Genomic DNA, 7,790 nt, shown 5'->3' with positions numbered 1-7,790 from the left:
CATTAGTGGTTTCTTGGAATCTCGCACAAAGTTAAAAGCCCAATCCTCATCAGATTCTCCACCAATACGATACCATCCCTTTAACGACTCCTTATCTTCACCTTATTTATAGACGGTAACCGTTTTCTATCAGTAACAACTTTTCCACATGAATACATTACGTGACTTTTATGATGCACTTCGACATTTAATTGAAATTAAGTACAATTACATGCGAGGTTGAGAAACTTGTGATTCATCTGTTCTTAAAAGAGACCGTGATAGGTAGGCCTAATCTCGGCGTTGTTTTTTTAATCTATATTCGTTTATCCTCCAACTATACACTCTTTGTATAATGTATGATGAAAATATGTGACATAAATATAATTCATATTAAATTATCATGTTTTCCGTCCAAACGTCTGCCCTATAAACAGCAGAAAGAAAGTTTGTTCTCTGCAAATTGAGAGAACTCGTAATTGGGATCCACCAATTAGACTATAGTAATTTGCTATAGTTCCATTAACGTTTCGCACTTGCAACCTATAAAGCAACAGGACCCCTCTCATCTCCTAAAAAGAATAATAAAACAACAACAACCAACCAATTAAAGAAACAAACAAATCTATGGCAGCATTGTTGACACAGCGTATACTATCATTTTCATGTGAGCAATTGAACTGAGAGTTTGGACACAACATGGTGCACTGCATCATAATTTCTAAACTCTTGGTCAGGCTTTGATCTTACATGTTGGTGTGCATGCACTAGAAGTTGGCGTGGGCTATAATTATAACCCTACTTTGCAAATAAATGGATCAAGAGTATTTCTTCTGTGAATACAGTTTGTCGGAATCTCTAACGAGAATTTGCTGACCCATTCACACCAGTCATATGACGTTCTCACCCTACTGTCAATTGATCGTGACTAACAAGCTGGAATGCGTACTGACCAATGTGTATTACGGTCCAATAATTTGCATACAAACTGTAGACCTGTTTGACGTCTCGGCTCATTTATTTATTTTCTTTTTATTACATATCAAAACCATCGCGACTGAAAATTAGTTCATGCAGTTATTCATTGTATGCTTAAAGGGCACTGTGCAGAACCCATGTGCATATTGATACTGTTCTTTTAATTGTTTCTGAACATTTCCCCTTATTACTTGTGCTGCAGTGAAGTATTTCAGTAGCGTCAAGCTGTATTACCAATCGGTTTGTTTCGTGTACACTTTATATGAAAAATAATTTCCTCCGAGTTAATCAATGTCGAAGCCAGTCCCTGTGGTCAAATGGTCAAGACGCTTGATTTGCACATCAAGAAATCTGGGTTCGAATCCCAGTGGGGACAGACCATGACAACGACAAGACTCGTTGAAACAATAAGGGCATGAAAATAGCTTCTTGGTATTTTATGGTATTTTTTTTTTATTGCTTCTTAGGTCTAATGATTAAACCACAATAATTGCCTACAGTTTCTTTTCCTGTTGTCACGGCAGAGCAATTCAACGTCGTTTCTACTTCCGTTTTGCATTCTACTGCTCACTGGGACCTAATTTTCTGGTGTGCCCAATACCTTACTCTATTGACTTTGTTACTGGGCCTACTGTCACCTGGTGCTGTACGCGACTCGCAATCATCAAAGTCCGTATGCCCGTTCTGGGCATAGGCCCACTCTTTCAGTGTCACAGTTTGTACTCCTTGAAATGCATGCAATAGGCCTATAAGCCTTACAGTTCATTTTCTTTGGCATTTCAATTGTATTTTAGGTTTTTGTTGTTGTTCGTTAATTGTTCTATCAACGATGAGCATGTTCATGATGGCTTGTTTACGTTTATTTGCTTAAATGTTTGTTTTCATAACGCCTACCAGATTCTTGCTGTCAAATTCTGCAGTACATTTTGTGAAGCTGTTATTCTGCTTCAAAAAAAGAAAAAAGAAATCACCATACTTTGATACGGATATCGTCAACATAACTGGAATTCTTAATACCTTTGTCATCGCACTGATTACAAAGCGCTGCCATGAACACAAATGGTACAAAATCAGGCTGGGGATGATTCTTGCAGAAGTTTATTTACTTTTCATTTCTTCATATGACTGCGCACTGAAGTCAACATATTACTGCAAACAGTATAGAAGCTCGAGGCGGCACGTTTTCACGTTGGCGTGCATGCCTGTGACAGCCTTTTGCTTTAGATCGAATTGTTTGGTTGTGCTAAACAAAGTTTGACACGCCATACGGCATAAGATGTCTCAAATTTGTTCAGTTTTCTATTCTGTTTACGCTTACTAAACACAGCCGTGCTTCTTACTGCACCCATCGATGTATTCATGGACGATGTATCAATTCAATGTATGTAATATCAACATCTGATTAACAAGGCAAATACATGTCGTCATACTAATATGAAGTTACTGCCCATATCTAGGTCTAAGCCAATAAGTATACATCAGATCGAACTTGGATTGCACTTTTTTTTTCCTGAAGTTTCCCCTACGGTCGCATTGGAGCTATTGGAGACTGAATTAATGACAAAAGCCAATTTTTTAATACTATTCTTTAATCTACCCACTCCATTCTCGCTCTTCCTCTGTCTGCCTGTGCCTAATTCATACATTGTATTTCCACATTTGTCGTGTGCGTGCATGTGTGTGTGTGTGTTCGTCCGAGATCCAGACTAGGAAGAATTTAAAATTGTGTGAATTTTATGATTAAAGTTCGTAGGAAAAACACATGATGCCATGTAAATAGAAAATCTGATAAAAATTGAATTTTTAAGGTACTGTATGTAATATGACTAGTCACCACTGATCTCTCCAAGACGTCACTCACAAGATTCGTGTGACGAATAAACAGCGCTTGAGGGCGCTATACCATATCCACAGACGGTACAGCCATAAAAATGACTTTACCCCCTTCTCAAGCGCACAAAGGGTTACCAAATTGTACATGTATTATACATGTACTGTACTGTACACTCTGGGTCGTGCAAATTCATGACATTCTTTTAATGATACCTCGGGTAACCATTAAAATAAACTTAAAAATGCCACCCTGTCTGCTAAAATCGTGACGGAACAGACCTTTGTGATCACCATCTAGTGGTAATTTTTGGCTTGTTTTCAATTGTTTAGTTTGTAACTTACTATCATATTCAATGCAAGCCCACCGCTTTTTGCAGTCACTGACGATATGACAATAAAAGTGGGCCTGTAGATCACAGTAGGCCCTACACATGACATGTTAGGCTCCATACTCAATGGATAGTTTATCATTGTCATCAGATTTTTGTTGCTCATACAAGGGGTGAGAATCTAAAGAGAGAAGAGATAGACAGATGGATAAATACAGTGCATAAATATCGATGGAAAGATGAGATATATAAAGTAGATAGATAGATAGATAGATAGATATACAGTAGGTAGATAGATAGATGGAATTGACAGATAGATAAATACACGTGTAGGTACAGTAGACACACAAATAGGTAGGTAGATAGATAACACACAATGTACCGTGCTTTCCCAATGGACAGACATGGGGGAGGTGTTGATGGATTGCTACCTACTGCAAGAACCATGATTACAATGTATTTCCAATGTTTTGAACATGTGTGTAGTGACAGGCTGAATTTGCACTGCGTCAGTCATCATAATATGACATAGTAAATGTGCAAGTACGTACATGGTAACTACATGTAGTGCACTACTGCAATGTTAGTATGATATTCTCGCACTGGGGAGATGTTTCACACAAGAACGATGCACTTTCTGTCCTGCATTATGCTACACTACACACACTTCAAATCCGAATTACATGTACTGTGAAAAGTGGAAATTTCCACATGTGCAATTTTTCAAGCTCAGTCGGGTGGGATGACTTTCATGTCTTTAAGTCCATGGAAAGAAATCATAAAATGATGTTTCATATAAAAAGCAATAAATATTGTGTGTTTTCATTTTCACGCTGGTTGATTGTTGTGCAAAATTTCTACACTGCAAAAATCTCCACATTACTTAGTAAGCCCTCAAGCTATTCTACTTTGCCTTAGCCATCTGCCTTAGTGAGACAAACTTCACTTACAAAAACATATGTATTGTTGTGCATAGTTAAAGGGGAAGGCTAGTAACTGATCAGTGGGAATGACTGGAAATGCCGGGAGATGATTGTTCCAACCCTTATGGGATTCATCCAAGAGTACATTATATATCTATTGTTGTGTGAAAATTATTTGCTTCAGAATGGTCTCATATTCAAGTAATTTGCAGTTTAATGTTTCCAGGTTAGCATGCCTGGTCAGTGATGGGGCATTAAGCTGCACATTACATGAATATGAGACCGTTTTGAAGCAAATAATTTTCACACAATAGATATATAATGTACTCTTAAATGAATCCCACAAGAATTGGAACAATCATCCCCCAGCATTCGCACCGATTCCCACTGATCAGTTACTAGCCTTCCCCTTTAAACAGACATTGTACATTATTCATAAAACATGCAGCACACACCAAAGCATTGTCACAACACCCCCTTCCTTACTTTCCAATATCTCATAAACTCATATCAGGGCACATGTTACAAAATGTATTGACAATTGTATTAAGACATTTCTGAAAAATTCTCACAAAATCAAAGAAAATGACACAATACAAACAAAATTACATGACGCAAATCTCTCGTTTGAAGAGGCTACACCCCAGTAAATAATGCCAGTGCATATCTTGGCAATCAATGACTTAAAGTCAAAGATATAAAACACCTGTTTCTTGACCCTGGCCTAATCTAAGCATCAGTCATCGCCACAGCGCCACAGGAGGGGGGGGGGGGGGGGCACCGCGAGAGGAGGAGATTGTTTTGGTTTTGGCATGGGCCATGTAGCTCCATGGTGCGTGTGTGTGTGTACGTGTGTGTGTGAGTGTAGACATTCAGCGTATGCAGACAGAGCATGCCTGTACTGTAGTGACCGGAACTATTGTCATTCCATTTTGCTCTCCCCTTCTCCCTCCCTCATCTCTCCCCCCTCTCCCTCCCTCTCTCCCCCTCGCTCTCCCTCTCTCTCTCTCTCTCTCTCTCTCTCTCTCTCTCTCTCCCCCTCTCTCTCTTTCTCAATGATCCAGTCAGCAGGCTGATTGTAACCAGGGAGGTAGTCTCACCTCCCCGTTGTAACTCACTGCCAAATAGCACATTGTCAGCACCGGCAAACTGGCAATGCTCTCCTTCTTATTCCTGTATTTTCGTTATTTACGGGTCAATTTTTTTCGTTCGAAATGTAAAATGGATGACCATAGAATTTCTCAATAGAATATAAAATTGAAAACTTTAGAAAGGATAGAGAAAATTGAGTTCACTTTGAATGGTCTGCCACAGGCAGATATCCTTATCATGCTCTTACGTAATACGACAGCTGCTTTCTCAATGATCCAGTCAGCAGGCTGATTGTAACCAGGGAGGTAGTCTCACCTCCCCGTTGTAACTCACTGCCAAATAGCACATTGTCAGCACCGGCAAACTGGCAATGCTCTCCTTCTTATTCCTGTATTTTCGTTATTTACGGGTCAATTTTTTTCGTTCGAAATGTAAAATGGATGACCATAGAATTTCTCAATAGAATATAAAATTGAAAACTTTAGAAAGGATAGAGAAAATTGAGTTCACTTTGAATGGTCTGCCACAGGCAGATATCCTTATCATGCTCTTACGTAATACGACAGCTGCTTTCTCAATGATCCAGTCAGCAGGCTGATTGTAACCAGGGAGGTAGTCTCACCTCCCCGTTGTAACTCACTGCCAAATAGCACATTGTCAGCACCGGCGAACTGGCAATGCTCTCCTTCTTATTCCTGTATTTTCGTTATTTACGGGTCAATTTTTTTCGTTCGAAATGTAAAATGGATGACCATAGAATTTCTCAATAGAATATAAAATTGAAAACTTTAGAAAGGATAGAGAAAATTGAGTTCACTTTGAATGGTCTGCCACAGGCAGATATCCTTATCATGCTCTTACGTAATACGACAGCTGCTTTCTCAATGATCCAGTCAGCAGGCTGATTGTAACCAGGGAGTAGTCTCACCTCCCCGTTGTAACTCACTGCCAAATAGCACCGGCAAACTGGCAATGCTCTCCTTCTTATTCCTGTATTTTCGTTATTTACGGGTCAATTTTTTTCGTTCGAAATGTAAAATGGATGACCATAGAATTTCTCAATAGAATATAAAATTGAAAACTTTAAAAAGGATAGAGAAAATTGAGTTCACTTTGAATGGTCTGCCACAGGCAGATATCCTTATCATGCTCTTACGTAATACGACAGCTGCTGGAGTCATCAAACCCTGGCTTGGCCTCCAGGTTTGTCACGCCTGAGCAGAAAGCTTATTTGCAATGGACAAGTACTTCGACTCCCAGCTCCCAAACGACAAATATACGCACCCCACTTTGGGTATTCCCCAGTTGGGGACTCGCCTCAAACGAGGGATTGACGGCATGAATACAAAATAGATTGTGTTTGTTTTTTTCAGGGCTTGCTTGGTATCATTCATTTCATTTCTCTTCTTATCACACAGTCAACTTTTACTCACTTTCACTTTACAATTTCTCTGCCACTACATAGCTTTGAAGAATATAATCTGCTTACAGTTATCAGTGAAATTTACATTGGCACGTGGTAAATAGAATGTGAAAAAAAAAAACACACACACACAATGTATGCAAATGTTTCAAACATGAAATTTGTAAATCAATGCACCCCCATCCCGCAAAGAAAACCCAACAATACTGTACTTGTACAATACATGTATAACAAATAATCCTCACAACATCATCCAGAGTGGGTACATGTTTGTTATCACTTCTTGGTATTCTGAATACGCTTAGAAACGTCAGTATGAAGCGCCATATAAATGCAATTATTATTATTATTATTAAGGGAGAGGATTTATTTATAATGAATAGATAAAATGAAATGAAATGATATCATTTTGGCATGGCAGACCAAGAGACCAAGGAACTACCACAGAATATCAACATATTATTGAAATGGTCGGTACATTGTACATTAGCTGCCCGGTGTCAAAAGTAAGAAGTGGTACATGTACAAGTTTACAGATTGCAGTCATGATTCAAAGTCCTCCCATTGCCTACAGAATGAAAATGGTCAATATAAAATCCTTAGTACTTCCTATTCGTAAACCATGACAATCAATACTTTGCCTCACATTACCTTGTACTCCTAACACAGATTGAGGTGAATTTTCTCCACAAGCCACTTTTTTTTTTCCTTAGTGAAGAAGACAACCAGACCCCGTACTGCCCCAGCCCTCCCCCAAGAAACAAAGAAAAAAAAGGAGAGAGAGAGAGAAAAGAATCAGCATTCCATAAGAAGTACGTCACGTAATCCAATATCATGTAATCAGCACTAGACTTAAGTACAATTTAAGCCCTAAATATAATTTCGGCTAAATCTCTTAGAGTTGAGAAATTACACAAATGTACATGGCTTCATATCACACATCATACATTGTATTCAGTTCACTCGACATGAGCCGAAAATATACATTGAAGGAAAAGAAAGGTTACAAATCATAATCTGCCATGTACAATTTTAAAGCAAATTCATATATATCTCATAGTTACATCTGGAAGAAGTTTCAATCTTCATCAAACTTGATCAAGATTTAATCTCATGCCACCTAAAATATAAGCTGGATTGACAAGATGAGATATACTGTCTATCAGAGGCTGCAAACTTTACGCGGCTGAGCAAGTAGCCAGAGAGTCTGGGTTAGAGGCAGCATGCAACCAG

The 7,790-nt window shown here is 38.7% G+C and overlaps 1 non-coding gene across 1 annotated transcript; it reads left to right on the top strand.

Annotated features, from left to right (window-relative positions):
* Window positions 1-1,260: 1,260 nt before the first annotated feature.
* Trnaa-ugc (transfer RNA alanine (anticodon UGC)) lies at window positions 1,261-1,333 on the top strand. Its single transcript has one exon. It is a non-coding gene; the product is annotated as a tRNA-Ala (tRNA).
* Window positions 1,334-7,790: the final 6,457 nt, after the last annotated feature.

Source organism: Diadema antillarum, unplaced genomic scaffold (assembly GCF_040938485.1).
Source record: "Diadema antillarum isolate AM-2024a unplaced genomic scaffold, OU_Dant_1.0 scf00000141, whole genome shotgun sequence".
In the NCBI taxonomy this organism is placed as follows: Eukaryota; Metazoa; Echinodermata; class Echinoidea; order Diadematoida; family Diadematidae; genus Diadema; species Diadema antillarum.
The sequence above is the reverse complement of the archived record's forward strand: the minus strand, read 5'-3'. Positions and strand labels throughout refer to the sequence as shown.